The 22,808-nt window shown below is 44.1% G+C and overlaps 1 pseudogene; it reads left to right on the forward strand.

Annotated features, from left to right (window-relative positions):
* Nucleotides 1-22,808, forward strand: part of LOC103077871 (protein DDI1 homolog 2-like) — a 111,738-nt pseudogene that overhangs the window by 274 nt on the left and 88,656 nt on the right.

Genomic DNA, 22,808 nt, shown 5'->3' on the forward strand with positions numbered 1-22,808 from the left:
CATGGATTTTATATTCTAGCAAGGGGAATATAGATAGTAAATAATAAGTATCATAAATAAGTAAAATGTTTAATGTTAGAAGATGTTAAATGCTATGGAAAAAAGAAAGAGCAGAGCAAAGGAGATCAGGATTGCCAGTGGGGAGGTTGCAGTATTAGCCAGGGTGGTCAGATTAGATATCATTGAGAAAATCTTCCTTCAAAGACTTTAAGGAAGTGGTTAACTTAGGTTATATCTGAGGGAAGAGTGATCAAAGTAGAGTTAACTTCTAGAGCAAAGGTGCAAAGATGGAAGATGTCTGGACTGTTCAATGAACAGCAAGGAAACCAGCATAGCTGGAGGGGAGACAGCAAAGAGGGGAAGAATAGAAGAAGGGTTCAAAGAAGTGAGGAGTATGGGGGGAGGCACTGACCTTACAGGGTCTTGTAAGCCACTGTAAAGACCTTGGCTTTCACTTTAAGTGAAATGGGAAGTCATTTCAGGATTTTTGAGAAGTGGCATGATCTGACATGATTCAAAAGGATCATTCTGGTAAGATGGCAGCAGCAGTGGTGGCATACTTTTTGGATGTTTCTGAATCTCCACATAAAAACAGAGAAACTAGAATGAAAACTAAAAGCCCTTGGACATCATTTAGCTCAAAACTAGGTGACACTCAGCTTGGTGCTCTCTGATAACCTAGATGGGTGGGATTGGGGGGTGGAGGTGGGGTGGGAGGGAGGCCCAAGAGGGAGGGGATATACGTATGCATATAGCTGATTCACTTCATTGTACAGCAGAAACTAACACAACATTGTAAAGCAACTATACTCCAATTAAAAAACAAAAAACAAAAAACTAAGTGACAAGGTGTTTTCACAACTCCCCAAAAAAGAAATGGACAGAACAAATCACCAAAAGCCACAAGACCTGCATAGTATCAGCTTCTCTGCAGAGGAAAGGAAGGGATTTGATGGACCTGAGGACAGGAGAATCACAAAATAGCCAACAGTTATTCACTAGAAGACACAGGAGCCCAGTCTGAGAACAGCATTCTGCTGGTGGGTGACTTCAGGGCCTGGGTTAAGGTCAGGGCTGGAGCACACCAGTCCCTTTGAGCTTTTGAAACTGCCCATTCCAGGCTCCCTTCCTGGACACAGTCCTATTTGAGGAGAAACTGCTGGGAGTGGATTCAAAATACAACAAAATAGGACAACAGAGATGCAGAAAGAGAAGCAAAGTGGTAGAGGAAAACAGAACCAGGAAATCTCAGAAAAAAAGCCACAGTGGCTCATTTTGTTTTGGTTTGTTTGGTTTTCAATATTGCCCAAAACAACAGAGGAGGAGGTTCTTTGAAATTAGAGGAGCTGTCTGAATCAAGGCTCCTTCTAACAATTCTAGAAAATTTAATTCACATAAAAATGGGCAACAGAAAAGTATCAAATTTAAGTCCATACAAAACTGTTATAAGAAAAACAGAATATGGATCATGAAATCATGCCAGAAAGGCATGCTCAAAAAGCAAAAAATCAAAGCAGTAGTATATATTTTTTCAAAATGAAATAAAAGATGCGGAAATAGAGAAACGGAAATCAAAATTACATAAGCTCAGAAATGACGTGACAAAACTCAAGAACTAATTAGAAATGAAAAGAAAAAAAATTGAAATAAATATCATAATAGAAAGACCACAAAAGCAAATTTAAAAAAAAACCTTAACAGAAATAGAAGGTAAAAAGGCAGAACACTTTTAAATATCAAAAAGTAATGGGGCTTCCCTGTGGCGCAGTGGTTAAGAATCTGCCTGCCAATGCAGGGGACACGGGTTCGTGCCCTGGTCTGGGAAGATCCCACATGCCTCCGAGCAACTAAGCCCGTGCACCACAACTACTGAGCCTGCACTCTAGAGCCCACGAGCCACAACTGCTGAGCCTGTGAGCCACAACTACTGAAGCCCATGCACCTAGAGCCTGTGCTCTGCAACAAGAAAAGCCACCACAATGAGAAGCCCACGCACCGCAACAAGGAGTTGCCCCCACTCGCTGCAACTAGAGAAAGCCCACGCGCGGCAACGGAGACCCAAAGCAGCCAAAAATAAATAAATAAATAAATTTATATGTTAAAAAAAAGAAGTAACGAAGAAGATAAGGATTTGAGAGAATGTGACAAATATTTCAGATTGGTAAAAAGATACAAAATAAAGGTAATGGGAGTCCTGAAGAAGAAAACCAAAGCAAGGAAACTAAATACTAAACACTATAACTTAAGAAAATTTGCCTAAATTGCAAAAAAAAGAAAAAGAAAAAAAGATTTAAAACTACACATTGGAAGAGCATATAATGTGCTGGAGAATAAACATATCTTAGTAAAATTTTTAGATTGTGAAGAAAGTGAAATGAGCATGTTACTTATAAGGGAAAGAAAATTAGTTTATCATCAGACTTTTTCACAGCAATGCATTATGCCAGAAGCAAATGGAGTACCATTTTTAAGGTACTCGAGGAAAGTAAATATGAACTGAAGATATTAAATCCAGCAAAATTTACCTTAAGACAGAAAGGCCCTGACAAATCTATCAACATGCAAGAGCTCAAGGAATATTGTTCCCATGAGCCCTTCCTAAAGAATTTTCTAAAAAGTGTGCTTCAGACAACCACAATGACTTAGGAATAATTAATATAAGGACTGTTGGTGAGTATTAAATATATAGTTACTTGTAGAATTAGATTAAATGAGAGTTAAAAGGCATAAGGCATAGTGAATGCAATAGCTATATGCTCTGACACCGTAAATTTAATATAACCATTAACAAATAAGAAAGAAGAGAATAAGAATGGCATCAGCAAAAGTGATTGAAGGGCTGGGGTGGAAAAAATATTCTTACAAAGGAAAATATGTCCTTTCTACCGGTTCTCAGGAATGACTCCTACCCTAGCCAGTCTTCTATTTTCATCTATAAAGGGGCCTGACTGAAAGGAGCTTTGCTTTCGCAGTGAAGTTCAAACAGCCACCCACCCACATTTTTCTAGCCCACAGGCTGTTTCCCTGCCCAACAAACATCGTCCTGTGTCACTGTACTGCTGTCTGTGGCGCTAACAATATCCTGAAGACATATCTTAGACAGTTCAGGAGTTCACATTTTTATGAAGTTTCTCATTTGCCACCTGTGTTCTTTTTGGCCTGGCTTAACATTCCCCAGCCCTGGAGAACAGGCTTCAAGGAAATCGTGCGGATTGATTTAAAGCTAGAGGTCCTCGTTCCTGTTGTTCTCTTTAATCTGTGTCTGTAATCCCTAGCAATCCTGACATGGCATGTATCCTCTCACGATCCCCTGGGTCCCTAGCGACTTCCTGGCACAGATAGACTCAGGGTCCCCAGGACTACCACCTCCCGTGCCCTCCACTGCCCTGCGCCTTGCCTCTTTCTTTCCTGCCCCTGGAGCTTGAGCCTGACGTCCAAACACTCAGAATCCGACTCGTTATGTAAGTTTCCTGGTCCCTGAACTGGGTGACTCAGCACGGGGTGGTGCCCCGCTGTTGCTGTTTCCCAGCCTGGGGCAGCACGCTAGCAAGCTGCAGTGGAAAACAGGCCTGCTGATGGGGTCCAGCCCTGCAGCCTTCCTTCCCAGTGTGTCTGCTGAGCCCAGGAAACCCATGGGAACCACCTGAGGGCTGTAGCACACTGACCCATGGGTGGAGTTCTCCAGCTCCCTGCCCACTTCCTGTTTCCTCCCCACTCACCTTTGGCTGAGGGTCACAGAAGCTGCACATTTGGCTCCCCTCTGCCCTGAGGCTGCCACTTTCTGGCTCCTTGTTAAGAACTGAATGTTTGTGTCCCTCCAAAGTTTGCATGGTGAAGCCCTAACCCCCCAATGTTAAGAGGTGTTAAGAGGTGGGCCTTTGGGGGGTGATTAGTTTAGATGAGGTCATGAAGGTTGAGAGTCCCTCTCTTTCTCAGCCATGTGAGGACACAGCAAGAAGGTGGCCATCTGAGGGCCAGGAAGAGGGTCCTCATCAGAACTCCACCCTGCTGGCACCCTGATTTTGAACTTCTAGCCTCCAGAACTGTGAGAAAATTAATTTGTTTCAGCCTGAGCTAAGACAGTCCCACTGACTTGAGCCCTCACCTCTGAGTTCTATCAGGGCTCAGGCAGGCAGCAATGTTGGTGCTGGAGGAGGCCCCTTGGGTGCGGTTCGCCTGGACCCAGACTCTATCTCTCCTCTGCCCCAGGTCCCAAGCACAAAGGAGGAAATCCACTGGGAACACTGGTCATAGAGAGGAAAGACTTTAGCTGATTTTGGTCTTGGGTCTGGTTCTTCCTCATTTCCCTTTTCTACAGGCATATAATTGAGTTTTCTTTCCTTTCTAGGACAGGGACAGGTGCTGGCATCCTGCTAACTGTTGGACTAGGAGCCAGAGACCCCAGATTCTAGTACAGGTTTTGCCACTAATCAGGTGTTCAGGGTTATAGGCAGCACACTTTTTCTCTCTGTGCCCCAGGGATTCATCTGAGCGACACCCGCCTTAGAACTGTTACTCGTTCATTAATAAAAATTGTGTGCCGGCTCTTCTAGTGTTGGGATATGGTGCTAAACAAGATAGCTGTGATTGCTGCCCTCCTGGAGACTGCATTCCAGAGTGAGCAGGCACGAAGGAAACAGGTAAGTAAGACAATTACTGATTGTGACAAATGCTCTGAGGGAGATAAACAGAATGATGAAATAGAGAGCCACTGGGAGGAGGTGACATTTATTTAAAAGACTCCTCCACCTGCAAACTGAGAAGGGGCCAGCCCTGCCGCCAGGGAAGAGCATTTCAGGCAGAGCTCTGAGCTAACAGAAGTAAACATGCTCTACAAACTGTATAGTACAATGCAGATATCAAGTTTAATAGGAGTTAAATCGCCTTCATCCTCTGTGGCTTTGCCGCGCATTCCTTGATCACAGCCTGGAGTTGGCACCACTGGCCAGTGTCTGGAAAGCAGTGTGAGGACAATTTAAGTCCCAGAGTGTGGTGGAAAGAAGGGTGGACTGAGTTCTGCTCTCTCTGAGGACGTGATGATCCAGCCTATGTAGGCAGACCCTTCTCCTCCCACAGACTCGTGTCCCCAAATGCTTCAGTTCTCTGTCACCGTGCTTGCAACATTCAGCTGGCATTTATGGAGCACGTTCTGAGAGACAGGGACTCTCCCCTCCTCCAAGCAGGAACTCAGGCCTGTGGGAGGCCCCTTCTCCCAGCCTGCCCATGTTTGGGTCCATGTTGCCTGCTGTCCGTTTTGTTTATTATTTTGCTGTCCAGCTAGATCCCAAGCATGGGGCTCCAAGCATGCTGCGATTGTGAACTGATGCCATTTACCACCCAGAGGGGCCATTTGGGGCTGGAATGTTTCCACGTGTGTCTTCTCTCCGTGGACAAATATCCAGGGGCATGTGGAGCAGTCATGTGGTGCATCTCCCTCAGGGCATCCCGGCAGAAAAGTTCCCCAACTGACCGAGTGAGCCAGCCTCAGCACAGTGGCACAGCAGGGCCGCTGCTTCACATCCTTTCTGGGCACGTCCCCTCAGAGCCAGGGACGCTGGACAGAGTGCCACAACACCAGGGTCTCCACCTGCTAAGCGTGGAAGCTGCGCTGCAGTTTTATGTTCCTTTGGTGCTAACATTCTCTAGCTGTGTGACTTTAGCGGGACGGTGGTTTTCAAACTTCAGCGGGCATCAGAATTCTCTAAGACGTTATAGAAGCATAGCTCCTTGGACCTGCTAAATCAGTAGCTCATTGAGTAGCGGTGCAGGAATGTTCATTTTTAACAGGCACTGAAGAGTGATTCTGACTGCAGGTAAACTGCAGCGGAGGAAACGTGGCTGTTTAAAGACGTAATTCAGTTCACTCCTCCCTTAAAGGACTAATGGTTCCTCGGGGAGACTTGAAGCCAGGCTGCCTGACAGGGTTTATGCAGGCAGCAAAGGTGACAATGCCTCCTCTCAGGTGGCATCGATGCTTCACAGAGTGCAGGGCTCAAGAGTGTGTGCTAATGTTGGCTGAATGGATGAAGGGCCCAGAGACTCAGAGAGATGGGAAGGGCAGTTGGGGGTGGGCTGTTAATTATGTTTGTGCTGCCAGAATGCAAGTTCCAAAAAAGTAGGGAAGTAAGAATAACAATTCTTAATTATTCCCAGGGCCTGATCCATACTGAAAATGCTAAATGAATTAATGACACCACCCACTTCTCTCTCCCTTGGGAAAGAGAGAATGTCTAAAAGCCCAGTGAAATAGACCTACCATATCTAACGAAATTCCCTAATTCCCCAAACACCTGATTTAAATAGACTCCCATAGGATCAGCATTGTGTGATTAAAAACCAAGTTCAGGGGACTTCCCGGTGATCCAGTGACTAAGTCTCCGCACTCCCAATGCAGGGGTCCAAGGTTCAATTGCTGGTCAGGGAACTAGACCCTGCATGCCGCAACTAAAGATCCTGCGTGCTGCAACTAAGACCTGGCACAACCAGGTAAATAAATCAATAATAAATAAATAAATAAATAAATATTAAAAAATAAATCAGGTTAGGACTTACAGGTTTTTAAAATTTATTTATTTTATTTTTTGGCTGCGGTGGGTCTTCGTTGCTGTGCGCGGGCTTTCTCTAGTTGTGGCGAGCGGGGGCTACTCTTCGTTGCAGTGCACGGGCTTCTCATTGCAGTGGCTTCTCTTGTTGCAGAGCACGGGCTATAGGCATGCGGGCTTCAGTAGTTGTGGCTCACGGCCTCTAGAGCACAGGCTCAGTAGTTGTGGCACACGGGCTTTGTTACTCCGCAGCATGTGGGATCTTCCCGGACCAGGGCTTGAACCCGTGACCCCTGCATTGGCAGGAGGATTCTTAACCACTGATCCACCAGGGAAGCCCCAGGACTTCAAGATATTTTTGATACCCAGTGACAGGCAAACACATCAACTGGGCATAACAAAGTGAGTCATGCAATTTCTATTGTAATGAGAAAGGATGGAGTAACTGATTTCCCTTTCTTCCCCTTAAAACACCAGGGCCAGAACAGCTGGGCCATTAGGAAAATTTACTAAATAACAAACCTCATTAGAAGCAAAGAAAGAGTAAATTAAACTGATAATGGAAAACCATTTTAGAATCACCAGGTGGACAAAAAGTAAAATGTCTGACAATAGCAAGTGTCAGCAAGGATGTTAGTATGACAAAAACTAGCTGACTGAGGATAGTCAACCACTTTGGAAGAAGAGTAGACATCCTCAAGCAAAGTTGCAAATGTGCCTTCATGTTTTATGACTCAGTATTCCCACTTCTAGGGAGTTACTCCATTCTTGCACGTATACAAGAAACATATAAGAATGCACACAGCAGCACTGTTTTATATGGCAAAAACCTGAAACAAGCAGCCCAAACATACATCAATGGTAGAATAAAGAAACCATTAAGCACATACAATGGCAAACTATATAGCCGTGAAAATAAATGAACTACAGTCTGCATCAATATAAATGAAATTCAGTAGTACAGTATTGATTGAAAAAAGCCAAGTCACAGAAGAATTTACACTATGATTCCCCTGATTTAAAGATCAATAACAGAACTTCCCTGGTGGTGAAGTGGTTAAGAATCCACCTGCCAATGCAGGGAACACGGGTTTGATCCCTGATCCAGGAAGATCCCATGTGCTGCAGAGCAACTAAGCCCGTGTACCACAACGACTGAGCCTGCACTCTAGAGCCTGCGAGCCACAACTGTTGAGCCCACATGCCACAACTACTGAGGCCCATGTGCCTAGAGCCCATGCTCCGCAACAAGAGAAACCACCACAATGAGAAGCCCGTGCACCACAGAGAAGAGTAGCCCCTGCTCTCCGCAGCTAGAGAAAGCCCGCACACAGCAACGAAGACCCAATGCAACCAAAAAATAAACAAATAAATAAAATAGATTCTTTAAAAATAAATAAAGATCAATAACAGAACAGGTTATCAAATTTGGACAAAACTTTATGTTCTAGAATCTTTGGGGTTTCTTTCCCTGGAATTCCCTTCTTTATTTTATTTAAGAACTTCTCATTCTTTCCTCAAGATAAAACTTAAAGACATCCTCTATGATGCCTTCCCCAAAGGCTCCAAGTAAAGTTATTGCCCACCTCTCTGTCCTGACATATCTTTCCCTTGCACATACACTGTCACAGCTCTTGTCACATCATGTTGGCACAAATGTTGGCAATGTCTGAGCCAGTCATGTGCTGGTAGCTGGTTACTAACTGGATTTCCATGGCTATCTATCTATCTATCCATCTATCATCTATCTACCTGCATATAAATTTATTACAAATTTTACTGATATAAAGGGTATATAACACCTAATCTATAAATAATAATAAAAGATTCAGTCTCCTTATGTGAATTCTATGTAGCCAAATTGATTCTCACAGAATGTTTTTTATTGTCTGCAGAATCTTGAATGCATAGCCCGCCTTACATTAATTAATAAAAAAAAGTAAAATAATAAAGACATTAGGACTTCATTTGTTCGTTTGCTGATGACTTTGCTGAAATGGATGATAACTTTTGAGTACTGGAAGAATATTTCCTCAATTTTCTGTGCCATTTACAATGTAGTACCTATAGACATGAGACACTTTGAGTTTTTATCTGCATTCTTAACATTTTCTCCATCACTCAGGTCTGACAGCCAACCAAACAAGAAATGAAGCACTGATTTGTAGTGTTTGCCAATTTCCATGGTGTAAATTCTCCCACCATGGAAAATTCAGGGTTTTAGGGTGATGTTGAATGAAGAGTTGGAAAGAGACGCATGGGAGCATAGCATTATACATACTTGTACCACATAGACACAGTACAGGTAAGTCATCACAGGAGCATAGATAACAGTGAAATGTAGTAAATAGTAAAAGACTAAAATGAAGCTATAAGTAATTAGGAAGTGATGAGTACTACTTTTGTTTGTAATATAATTTACTTAATGGTAAGTTTATATAATTTTAAAAATAATGGCTGTGTTTAACAACTGGCTCTTAAAATTCCTGAAAATGTAACCACCAGCATTTGTATAGCATTTGTCTGCATGAGTCAGCTCCAGCAAGTGTCACTGCGTGCCTCCCAACCGAAATGTAGCTCCTGTGTGGTGTGGATGTGCCTTATTAGTTTTGTCTCCCAGTGACTATCATAGTCCATGGAACATAAGAGTCATTTAATAAAAATTGGACAAATGAATGAACGAACTCATACATTGCAGCCCATTTTGCAAAAATTCTGGGAGTGCAAGTGGCTTGGTTCTGGTATCACACAACATCTAGGACTTCTGAGTCTCCTTTATGTTAAGGGTCTCCCAGCTCTAGGAAGCATTCTCATATGCTCACACCCAGAGAACAGTGCAGGTGTGCACCTGACTTATATGGCAGAGAGAAGGGTTTGTAACTGGCAACCAGAAGAGTGCAGGAAGAGCCCAGGACTCTACCTGAAAGAAAAATTTGTAAGATATAAGTTCAAAGGCAGGCTGGGTGCCATGTACTGAAAAATGTGTGTTTAAGAGGCAGAGGTGAAGGGGAAGGGGTGCCATCTGAATTTCCTCTTGTGGCTTTGAAACACAGCATGTAGGCTTTTCCCCCTACTGATTTACTGTCCTCATGATCAAACTGCCTGTTTGGCTTCAGTGAGTCTTAAAAGAGGTTGTTTACCCATGGCCCATCATAGCAAAAACTAAGGAAAGTAGTTTGTTCCTAGAAGAAACCCATCTGAAATTAAATACTATGTTTTGAGCTTTTTGTCTATTTTAAGGGTCAGACCCAGGAGCAAAACCAACAGCTGAACACATCCTTGGTTCTTGCAATGCACCCAGAACAGAAACCAGCCTACATGACTCCCTTCATGAGCTCCCACTACTGTCGGAGTAAAATCTAACTGCAATCTGACTGCAGCTGACCGTGCCGAGCCCCTAGTATATTTCTACCTCTCTGCCTTCTTTCTTTTCCTCTGAAACCCTGCGCTCTTTCTTTCCTCGGTGGTTTGACGTTGCTGCCTCTGCTGTCTGAATAGATCTTCTTCTGGTTCCTTAAAAGGATGGCTTATCCTCGTGCTGCAGATCTCAGCTTAGATGTTACCAACTTACAGAAGCCCTTGCTGACCTAAGTCACCCCCCACATTTATTTGCCTACCAGTCTATTGATTTCCTTCGTCACGCTCACAGCAGTGTTTAATTATCTGGTTTATTTGTTTATTGCTGCTTCTCCCATTAATGTCCTTTCCTTCTAGTTAAGGACCTTGTCTGTTTTCAACATTACTCTAGCCAAGGCCTTCAGCAAATATTTGTAGAATGAGTGAACGAAAATGTAAAAGAGGATTCCTCAAGACAGGGGCTCTCAAACTTCAGCATGTAAGGGAATCCATGGAAAGGCTTTTTAACACAAGATTGTTTGACCTTCACTCCCAAAGTTTCTGATCCTGAACATCTGAATGAGCTGAGGGGTTTCCAACAAGTTTCCAAATGCTGCTGATGCTTCTGGTCCAGGGACCATAGTTTGAGAGACACTGCACACCCCCATCTGTACCCCATTAAAATGTATCTGTTGACCAGTCACAGGAGGAGCCTGGGAGGGGAGAGTTCATATTGAGGGAGAGGAGAAATCAAGACAAGTTGACCTCAAAGGTACCGTGGAAAAGGTAAGGGACTCCAGGACAATGGTTGGGTCTCTTTCTACTCAGAGATCCTGGACTTCAGAGATAAAAGGCTGCTTTTCCAATGAGGAAGCCATGGTGGATAAACAGATCTTTCCTTCCTCAGCTGCCAGAACAAGCAGGGCTAAATAATGGTTTGTAGGCTCCCAAACTGAACACCCATCATATTCTTGACTTGCAGTGGTGATTTGTGCTCTAAATCGGTTCTGCCTCCAGATCTAACCCAAAGGTTAAAAAGTGGAAAAAGCAGGAATTCTCATCTTTATCCAAAGTCAGCTTTTCCCGAAGTGTATTCTGAAGAATATTTGTTCCATAGAGTCACACCATGACAAAAGCCTTCCATAGTCAGATGAAATGAGAGGATTCTGAAAGCCATCTCCCCTTCTCAGAGATCCACAGGACATGTCTGAGAAGTCTTGTGGTCAAGAAATCAACTTAAGATTGTTAAACTCAGTCTTTGGAAATAGGACCAAAGAGCATTTTTGCTTATAACACATGTTTTGTGGCACATACTTAGAGAAGCACTGCTTTCGAATGCCTTCTTTCTTCAAAGAGAGGAATTTTGTTTTGTTTGTGATGGCAACTTCATGTAGGCATACAAGACCAATCTGATACACACACACACACACACACACACACACACACACACACACACACTCTCTCTCTCACAAGCCTGCCGCCAGCCTCAATCCCTAGATAGGCAGGAGAGGGAGTATCCAGAATGACCATTTCAGTTCTCTTTCCTTCTAGATGTGAAGCTGCCCCAAGATATGACATTAATTGCTGCCTGGGTGGAGCACAGGGGCTGCTTTTTTTTTTTTTTTTTTTTTTCTTTGCAGTACGCAGGCCTCTCACTGTTGTGGCCTCTCCCGTTGCGGAGCACAGCCTCCGGACACGCAGGCTCAGCGGCCATGGCTCACGGGCCCAGCCGCTCTGCGGCATGTGGCATCTTCCCAGACTGGGGCACGACCCCGCGTCCCCTGCATCGGCAGGCGGACTCTCAGCCACTGCGCCACCAGGGAAGCCCGGGGCTGCTTTTTAATGGGGCAGTTCGGGTGGGTGGAGGAGGAGGAAGCTCTGGGCATAAGTGATAGGCAGCCAGGAAAGTGCTGGCCTAGGGAACAGCAAGTGGAATTTTCCTCTGGAAATCCTTTTGAACTAAGTGGATTTGAATGTTGCACCCCTGGTTGCTTAGATCCCGTGGCTAAGTGATTTTGTCTTCATTTTCCAGTAATGATTAACATTGCTGTAGTCACTGCAGTTTGGGGACAGTTTATTTAACTGTGGTGATGGAAACGAGGAGAAAACCCTTACCCAAACCTCTCAGCAAAATCTGCTTTCCACTTCTGACTCTTGGTGGGAAGAGGAAGGACACTAAAATGTTCCTGTGTTTGGAAGGACTGTTCTGCCTTTTCTTAAATCAAATACTTCTCAGTGTCTTATTATATTCTTGTAACAAAGCACCCACCTGGGGCTGATGGGTGATGTTTCCATTAGTCATCCTAGTGAAACTCCGCTAGGAAATGGTGTTTTTAGATTAGGAAGCAGAGACTGATAGGCCCAAATCTTTTGGGGGCAGGAGTGGGGAAGAATGGGGTGCCTTGTCTCCTAACCTGTTGGAGACCTCTGACACCACCTGGCAAGTTGTCTGGGTTCCACATTTCACTTTGAATAAACAAGTGGGATGTGATAACCAAGTGGGGTCAAAGAGTCATGGCTCATAGGATGTAATGCCACTTACCCAGCCCCTGAATTGCAGGGGAGCACTGCACCCCCTACCTCCAGCAACCAACCAACACTAAAAAGCATGGCTCTGTTTTGTGATTTTTTATTTTGTTTCCAAGAGCTTTTCTCTCTCTTCCCTCTCTCCCTCCTTCTCTCTCTCCCTCCCTTGTTTCCTTCCTTCCTTCCTCCCTTCCCTCTCTCCTTCCTTCCTTCTTTCCTTTCTCTCAATGCAAAGGAAAGGATAACAAAATATTGCTCATTTGAGAGAGGTAACAATAGAAAGCCATCAGAATCTGCATCTGGGAGTAAGGGGAGAGCTTCCTCTTCCATGACACAGCGGATGCCTAGAATGTCAAAATAAGGAGGGACCTCAGGCATTGTCCTGACCCATCCTGTCAAAGAAGATGGAGGCCAAATGCTGAGCTCTTGCACAGGACTCTTTATCACAACACTGCCCCTTTCTACTGCTCCAGGCTAGAAGGGCGAATAGAGTTTGTTAGGCAATGTCACAAGTTCTGCTGCAGCTCTCTCTGAAGCATGGCATGCATGACATGACACTTTTTGGAAACTTTGAGCTGGAGCATCCTCTGGATCATGCTGAGGACTTGGTCAGCTTGGTCATATTCGTGGGTGCACAGGGTGGGCTGAGATAGGGATGAGATGACCGCCTGCAAATAAAGGCTGCTTATCCTAAAACCTAAAGGTATTGAAAACATGCTTGATGCATTTCTGAGCACTCTGCCAAAATAAGTTTGCCAAAATTACAATGTTTGAGGGTTCTACTATGGAGAAAAAGGGACACGGAGCAAGGTGTGGAATACCCCAGGCACAGGAAAACCCACCAGGACTCCGACATCATTTGAAGCCCCTGTGTAACTCCATCTCTCATGAGGTGATGGCTGAGTTTAAATGCTGGGCCTCATAGTTTCATGTCATTCGATGCTATGGAACCACTGATGAAGAGCATGGCAGTGTTTGTTCTAGATAGTTTATTCCTTATTCTTGTGACAGTGGGATAAATGTAGACTTTTTTATCATTGGGAATATTATCAAGTATCAATTATTTGTTAACCACATTCTTAAAGTTAATATGCAATGACGGGGACTTCCCTGGTGGTCCAGTGGTTAAGAATCCGCCTTCCAATGCAGGGGATGCGGGTTCAATCCCTGGTTGGGGAACTAAGATCGCACATGCCGTGGGGCAACTAGGCCCGCGGACCGTGACTACTGAGCCTGTGCACTCTGGAGCCTGTGCGTCACAACTAAAGAGAAGCCTGCATGCCGTGATGAAAGGTCCCACATGTCACAATGAAGATCCCATGTGCTGCAACTAAGACCCGATGCAGCCAAATAAATAAATTAATTAATTTTAAAAATCTTAAAAATATATGCAATGATGGGAACTGTTAATTATACCCATGACTACAGTAGTAAAAATCATTTTTAAGGTACAGTATAGAGATCGAGTGATGGAGGGGGTAGGGAGGATAAGAGCAAGGAAAGGGGAAAAGACACAGAGACAAGAGAGTTTTGCGGGTGATAGAGGGTGTTGAAGTTTGTGTCTCTAAACTCTCAGCCAAGTCCTCATCTAATCATGCATGTTGTTTTCTCTGGATCTAAAGTAATAACAACGTATGAACAAGAATTAAAAAGCCTGGGAAAGCGCATTTCCCAGAGTAGGGGTATGAATATGTGGTTTAGAGCCTCAAAGTGAAACCCCATGTTGGGACTGACTCATACCAGGCAGAACACAACTTGACATGTTCCTCAGTTACAGCTGCAAAGAAGGGTGGCCATCAGGAACCTAAGATTGCTCAGGACATAGACACCACTAAATGCTAGGGCTGGGAGGACTTTGTAGGTCATCTAGTCCTTTCTTCTGCCCTCCAGCTCTCAGACAATGAGTCAGTTGGTGGAAGGAGGTGGGGTGGGGGTGGGTAGGGGGGAGTTCCTGCCTCTGATTTTGTCCTAAATATCCCAGAAATGAGAATGATGTCTTGGCCACCAAGATGCCGTCAATCTGTTCTAGTGTTTATTTATTTATTATTATATTTTAAAATATTTATTTATTTTTTGGTTGTGTTGGGTCTTCGTTGCTGCACGCAGGCTTTCTCTAGTTGCAGTGAGTGGGGCTACTCTTCGTTGCGGTGTGCGGGCTTCTCATTGCAGTGGCTTCTCTTGTTCTGGAGCACGGGCTCTAGGCACTCAGGCTTCAGTAGTTGCAGCACGCGGGCTCAGTAGTTGTGGCACAGGGGCTTAGTTGCTCTGCAGCATGTGGGATCTTCCTGGACCAGGGCACAAACCCAACTCCCCTGTGTTGGCAGGTGGATTCTTAACCACTGGGCCACCAGGGAAGCCCTGAATTTCTGATAGATAATTAATTTTGTAGCTTAAATATTTTTAGTATAAGTACGTCCCAAATATTACATGGAATAGGCTTCACACTAAAAAACTATTCTTTGTTTATCTGAAATTCAAATTTACTGGGCATCCTGTGTCTTATCTGGCATCCATATTCACAATGAATGAGACCAGGTTGGTGAGTTTAGTCTCTCTGTAGGACACTTTATGTTGCTGTTCCATGGCTGACCCCTCTCTACTGGGAACCTCTTCATCCAAGGCTTCCGTGAACCCCTCAGTCCCATAGTCCCTCATTGTCTATGTATATCATAGATTAATTTATTTATTTTAAAATATTTTTATTATTAAATGGTTGATACATACAGAAGAATATATGTAACATGTTGTAGTTAACAATTGCTGAGTCAAAGGTTATAGGCACGTTTAGCATTGCAAGATAAGGTTAATTGTTTTCCAACATGATGGTACAAATATTATTCTTCCATTGGTATACATTAGCTCCCTTTGTTCAGTAACCTCACTGCACATGGGGTATCATCAGTCTTTTAAACTTTTGCCTTTGTAGTGGGTGAGAAGTGCCCTCTCACTGTGATTTCAATTTGCATTTATTTCCCTGATTTCTAATGAGTTTGAGCATCTTTTCACAAATTCACTGTCTCTTCTTCTTTTTCTTTTTCTTTTTTTTTGTTTTCTCAGATTTTTGCATTCCAACTGTGTGCTGGGGTCTGAAAGTCCATTGTTTTCAGGAGGAGACTCAGAGATAGTAACTCAGGAGAAGGTTAAACAGAGAAGACTCCAGATACAGAGTGCACACTGATCCTCAGTGAGAAGGAGGAGGAAAGTGCTGTGTACGCAACACTACCTGAGGCCTGGAAACCCCTCTGTTGCCCAACCAGTACTTAGCTCCTGCCCACTGGCAGCCAGGTGTTGTAGAAACTATTTCCAAGCCAGACAGACATGGATTTAAATTCTATTTCCTCGCTATGTAACAGCAAGTTACTTTCTTTCTCTGAGTCTCAGTTTCCTTATCTATAAAATTGGTATGGAAAAACGTGCCTTGCAGGGTTGCTCTAGGATTAAACAAGATAGGAAATGGAAAGGACTGTCAGGCAGGGCCTCAACCCATGTTGCTTTCTACCAGGTTTCTTTGTTTTAAGAACTGATCAGAAGAAAAACACCTCAAGAGAACCAGTATTCTGTTCCAAAAAATTAGAAAAAATTGTCAGGAACTTTGCACTTAAGAACTTATTTGTGGCAAAGGTAAGCCTAGGGTTTCTCTAAGAATCAAAAGGTTGGGTAGATTTTGGAGACATTCTGACTTGATGACTCCTTTCCAGGTGGTTCTGGGAGTAGATCATCAGAGAGCTGTGTCAGCCATCATCCTGATGCACCTTCAGAGGGAGATTCCACCATCACCCAGATGCCTGACTCAGTGTCTCACAATCTTTCTGTAGTTTAGAGTTCTTCCCAATGTCTTACATAGAATCTCTCCTGCTTCAGCAAAGACTGTGCTCTCCCCAGAGTGAGGGAGCCCTGCCGTGAGACAGATGTTTGAACTACATAGCAACTCTGCCAGCTGCTTCACTGGCCTGGTTCACAAGTTATTATATTATGGGATGTTGGGCCTAGGCCACACCTCTTAATTCACATGAGAAAACCAAGGCCCAGAGAGATCTGTTATGGCTATGATACTACGGCTAGTAAGGGGCAAGACCTGGGTTTCAACTCAAGTATTCTGAGTCACAAATTTAGGATTATTTTGTTCCCTTTCACCGAGGGTCTCTTTTTACTTGGTCTGTGTCCAAAGGTGACCCAGAATCCTTTGGCCATCCAAGGGCCACTTTCAGACATCTTAGCCCAGGAGTCAGGAGACCCTAGTCCCAATCTTGGTCCTCTTCAGAATTGCTCCTCTGGAGAATGCAGTGACAAAAGAGCTTTTGTTTATGTGCTTTTGAGGGATATCAAGTGTTATGGGTGATGCAGGAATATCCTTTGGAAACTGGAGTCTTTGCATGGGACGATTCAATTATATATATAATTTTTTTAATGGAGAGAGGAGTTATAAATTTCATACAATTTTTAAAAAGGGGCCCAGGACCTTAAAAAAGGCTAAGTAATGCATTCATTAATCTTTCATTCAGCAAATATTTTTCAAGTGCCTACTGTGTGTGAGGTACTCTACTAGGCCCAGAGAATATAATAGAAATATAATAGATGTGATCCCTACTCTCATAGCACTTACATTCTAGTGAGGGAGGCAAATGATAAATAATAAGCAAATAATAACATGAAATAACACCTCAACAGGTTCAGAACTACTGGTCTAGCTAGACTTTGTCTTTCTCTCTGGACACAAATATAGAGGTTTCCTCAACTGAGAAAGCCAAACCCCACTGGAAGCAGACTCAGTTTGACTTCTCAGTTGTCATTTGAAGGTATGTAGTTAAGTCCCTAAGTCTCCTGACTCTTCTCCACGTTAACAGGGTTGCTTTGTGCAGCCAGGCTGATTAGATTAACCCTTCATTCCTCCCTGCCTCCCAGGCAGGCAGGATAATTCCAGGTCTCTAGAAATGAAAGACAAGTCTGTTTGGCCAGGATCAGCCACGTACTTTCCCCTTGCAGAATCTCCCCGCTGATTACAACTGCTGCTTGTGCAAGACTAAATGATCTGAAAGCCCCAGAAAGGCAAACCACCAAGAAGCTTTGGTGAATTTTTAAACTTTGTGGATTCTCATAATGAAGATATTGTTCACAATTTTATCTCAGATCAGGTTTTTGTTCACCACTGAGTGGATTTTCACGTGTGCACCTCTATTGTTTAAAAATGCAAGTGAGTTGGACTTCCCTGGTGGTGCAGTGGTTAAGACTCTGCCTTTCCACTTCAGTGGGGCACAGGTTTGATCCCTGGTTGGGGAAGTTCCTCATGCCATGTGGTGCAACCAAAAAGAAAAAATATATATATATATATACAACTGAGTTAACCCCCTTGCCCCCATTTCCAGTCCTGAACAAACTCATAGAATTGTTGCTATTTTTGAATTGGTGTTTTCCTAAATTCACCTTTGGGGGTTGGTAGTAGAAAGGAGTGACCTGTTGAAAGCGTTACAACTCAATGGCAAAGCGGCAATCCGACTCTAGGACACCTGATTTCTGGGTCCCTGTTCTCCAGGCACTAGATTAGATCCAAGGTCCTGGCTCAGATTACACATGCATGTGCACACAATATTATCAGAATGCTGTTGGGGGGGGTCAGTTGATTAGAATGTTCAGTCCTTACTAATTCTAGGGAAAGTGTCACACTGCCAACTGAAATGCCAATTCTGATTAAAAGAAAAACAGACTCTGTCAATGAAACTGGAGTGCATGGTCATTACACTTTGAAAACACAAGTATAGGAAATTAAAAAAAAAAAAAGAAGTTGGGGAAGGTTATGGATATCATCTAGAGGGTGTAAATGAAAGGTTAATGATGATGTACAATTAAGGTTACCAGGTCAGTACCTAAAGTCCTATCGGTGGTCCAAAGGGAGTCTGAATTGGTTTGAACTCGTTGATGGCTTCTCTGTTCCTTTCTTCGTACTGCCATCCTCTACTCCATGTCTCCCTCCCATCCGTTCATATCTTGGATCTGGTGGGGAAGTGACATTCCCTTTTCCTGAGGGTCTCTCTGAGGATGGACTTCAGGTCATGGTATTATTAGCCTTAGAGATGAGTTAGCTTTGGGGGGTCTCCCTTAGACAATATCGTCCTCCTCAATCCCCCAGCAAAAGCATGGGAAAGAGACAGAAAAGGAGGGACTTCCCTGGTGGTCCAGTGCTTAAGAATCCACCTTCCAACGCAGGGGACTTGGGTTCCATCCCTGGTCGGGGAACTAAGATCCCACATTCCACGGGGCAACTAAGCCTGTGCGCTCTAGAGCCCGCGTGCCGCAACTAGAGAGATGCCTGCATGCCGCAATGGAGATCCTGTGTGCCGCAACTAAGACCCAACACAGGGCTTCCCTGTGGCACAGTGGTCAAGAGTCCGCCTGCCTATGCAGGGGACATGGGTTCGAGCCCGGGCCTGGGAAGATCCCACATGCCGCGAAGCAACTAAGCCTGTGCGCCAAAACTACTGAGCCTGCGCTCTAGAGCCTGCATGCCACAACTACTGAAGCCCGCGCGCCTAGAGCCCGTGCTCCGCAACAAGAGAAGCCACTGCAATGAGAAGCCTGTGCACCGCAACAAAGAGTAAGCCCCTGCTTGCCTCAATCAGAGAAAGCCCACGCACAGCAATGAAGACCCAATGCAGTCAAAAATAAAAATAAAGTAAATAAATTTATTTTTTAAAAAAACCAACGCAGCCAAATAAATATTAAAAAAAAAACAAAAACAAGTCAGAAAAGGAAATGTGCCTGAACTGGAGAGAAAGTCAGACTTCCTTCCCAGGAAGCTATTGGTTATTTCTGGAGAGCCAAGCCCAGGATTTATGCCCATTGCTGAGAAAGTGTCATGGCACAGACTGAAATAATTAGGCACAGTGTCCTCCCATCTCATAAGTCCATGCAGCATTGGTTCCTGGACTAGGTGTGTGTGTGTGTGTGTGTGTGTGTGTGTGTGTGTGTGTGTGTGTGTGTGTGTTGAGGGGCCGGGGAGACAGCGTGAAAGGTAAACTGAACAGGGACTCTTTTTTCATTGCTATTGTGACTCAGTCAATTCCAGGATTTAAACTCAGGCTCATTATGCCTCCTATTCAGTTCTCCTGGAAAATGCCATCTGTTGGGGGTACTTATTTCTGGGCAGCAAAAATGCTATTAGTTCGATTTGGGTGTAGCTGCTATGTGGCATGCCTCCCACTAGCCTCGTCCCAGGCGGCAGGGAACAAGGGTAGGGCTCAGGAATTTGCCACCATCCAGTTCACCCTCTATTTTATGTTGTGCCTATTAACCCAGCTTTCTGTAAACACCCCTCATTTCCTTGACCCACACATACGCAGCCAAACCCTCCCTTAGTTTTCAAGCCATGACATGATTTAAATGCTTCTATGAATTCCATATCAAGTGTACTAAGGCTTAACATTTGCTTGGAGTTAATAAGGAAGTGCTGTTAGGAAATTCGTTCCTTAGGATCTTATTTATGTCTTAAACAAGACGAGCACCTTTTGTTATTACAGCTGTTCTTCAGTGTGGTGCACATAGGCTTGCCTTTCTGACCCTTTTTGTTTGCTTGTTTGTTTGTTTTCTTTCTTTTGGCCACAGCGCTGGGCTTGAGGAATCTTAGTTCCCAGACCAGGCATTGAACCCAGACCCCAGGCAGTGAAAGCACTGAGTCCTAACCACTGGACCGCCAGGGAATTCCCTCTGACCCCTTATTTTGAATGCATTGTTGGCTGACACTCACCCCTAGAAGAAATTTCTACCCTTTTTCCGATCGTTAGGACAAATTCACATGCCAGTTTAGGATGGTTCACCTGCTCAATACTGAGTGATTTGAACGGGGCTGTCTTCTCTGCACTTCACTGGCCACAATGCACAGACACACTCCACTCAGGAATGTAGTCCTGGGAATTCCCTGGTGGTCCAGTGGTTAGGACTCTGATCTTTCACTGCCTGGGGGGGCCTGGGGTTCCATCCCTGCTCGAGGAACTAAGATCCTGCAAGCCCTGAGGCACGGCCAGAAAAAAAAAAAAAAAAAAAAAAAGGAATGTAGTCCTGGCATGGGAGCTCAGGAATTCCTTAAAGATTTCAGGAGTGCATGAGAACAAGCCAACAGAGAGGAGTGATGCATATGCTGGCTTGAAATTCTGGAGACAAATTCCTGTTCAAAGCCCAGGAAAGCTAGTTTTCTGGCTAAAGTCTTAGGGAGATGCGAAATTCTGGGGATGTGGTTAACAGAGGCCAGGGCTAGGGATGAGAGGGGGAAGGAAGCCATGTGCTCAAGACAAAGTCATAGGTGACATTCTTGATTTTTCTCCTCTTCTCACCCCTCATAACCAGTCTATTAGCAAGTCTGACAGTCCCACCTTCAAAGGTTGTCCTGAGGTCACTTCTATCTGTTTACCCTCACTGCCATCACCCTAGCCGAGCTTCTGCCATCTCTCATCTAGTCAACCAGATTACCTCCTCCAACTAGTTTTTGTGCATCTCTCTTGCTAATTTCTAATTAATTCTCCATGCAGATGATAGAGAAATCATTTATAAGTGCAAACTAGATCATATTACTTCCCTGCTTAAATCCCATCTCAGCTAGAATTACATCCAGCTCTCCCCCAAGGCCTACAAGCCCCATGTGCTCTGGGGTTTGCTCACCTCTTCAAAGTCCTCTCACTCCACTCTCCCCCACTGACACTGCCCTCTAGCCACACCAAAAACATTACCTGCCAAGCATTTGACGCCTAGGGGCCTTTGCTCTGACAGCGCTCTCTGCCTGGCATGCTCTGCTCACTTCTTTACGTGGCTGGTCCATTTTTACCTTGCAGGTACCCACTGCAATGCTTCCCATGAGATGCCCACGATGACTTCATCTACAGTAGCAATACTTCCCATCCCTACCCCTCAGTGGCTATCTCATCACCATTATTTCACTTCTAGCATTTCTCATAATCTAAAATCATCTTCTTTATTAATCTCTTTACATATTTATTTTCTAACTTTCCCACTTGTATGACGGCAAGAGAGATTTCTATCTAGATCTGTGTTGTCTAGTATGGTAACCACTAGACCCACGTGTGGCTACCGGGAACTTGAGATGTGGCTAGTCTGAATTGAGATGTGCTTAAAGTATAAAATACATGTCAGAATTTGAAGATTTAGTATGAAAATATCATACTGATAAGTTTATACTGATTACATGTTGAAATGATAATATTCTGGAAATACTAGTTTAAATAAATTATATTTAAAAAATTTTTTTAAACATTTTTTTTCTTTAATATTTATTTGTTTGGTTGCACCGGGTCTTAGTTGCAGCAGGCGGGCTCCTTAGTTGCAGCTCAAAGGCCCCTTTTCAGTTGTGGCTCGAGGGCTCCTTAGTTGTGGCATGTGAACTCTTAGTTGTGGCATGCATGTGGTATCTAGTTCCCTGACCAGGGATCGAACCCGGGCCCCCTGCATTGGGAGCGTGGAGTCTTAACCGCTGCTCCACCAGGGAAGTCCCTGTTATAAAAATTAACATTGCTATTTTTTATCTTTTTTTTTTTAACTTTATAATGTGGCTACTAAAACATTTTAATAGCATTCATGACTCACATTATACTTCTATTGGCCAGGACTAATCTGGATCACCAAAACGCTCCTCATTGTGCATTAAATACTTGTTTACTGAATGGTTATTTGCTTCCACTCTCTCTTTGAAATTTACCAAAGATAAGTCAAATGTTTTTCATTTCCTCCTTCCATCTGTTCCAAATTAGGAGAAAGACAAAACAAAGCTCAGTACCAACAACACCACCATCAACGAAGAAATCCCCTGAGCCATTTAGCTCCTAGCAGCAAGCCAAGGAAGGCAAACTGGGATTAGGGAACAAAAGGGTAACCTGGGATGGTGGCTGGATGGGGTGAGCAGTTTCAGCAGCCAGAGGTCTTCCCTTAGGCCTAGGAGGTGACACAAGCAATTTTCCCAGGATCATCTTGACACAAGCAATAAAACAAGTTAACAAGGCAGAAGGTCACTGAACCTGGTCTCAGCCAGTCCTGGTGCAGCTCTCCCCTAACATGTAAGCAAAGGGGTTGGCAGAGAAGTCTCCTCATTCATCAGCCCGCCTCACAAGCCCATCTTCCTGCTTGTATTGTGGGAGGAGTTGCAGAGTTTGGAGAGTCAAAGTGGAGTGGGGGAAGGGCAATAACTGTGGGCATAGGAAAAGCCCTACTGATTTTTTTCCAGCTTTCCTTTTAAGGGCTTCTGGAGACAAAAGGGGATTAAAACTTCAAGTTAGGGAGAAGTAAAAACTCATAGTTAACTGATTAGGTGGGTTTATCTGATTAATCCTGGGGAGTCTGGGTCATAATTCAATGCAACAAAATTTACCGAAGTATGGAAATTTAAAAACGTTTTGAAGCCAGACGCCC

The sequence above is a fragment of the Lipotes vexillifer genome, unplaced genomic scaffold (genome assembly GCF_000442215.2).
Source record: "Lipotes vexillifer unplaced genomic scaffold, Lipotes_vexillifer_v1.1 scaffold76, whole genome shotgun sequence".
In the NCBI taxonomy this organism is placed as follows: Eukaryota; Metazoa; Chordata; class Mammalia; order Artiodactyla; family Lipotidae; genus Lipotes; species Lipotes vexillifer.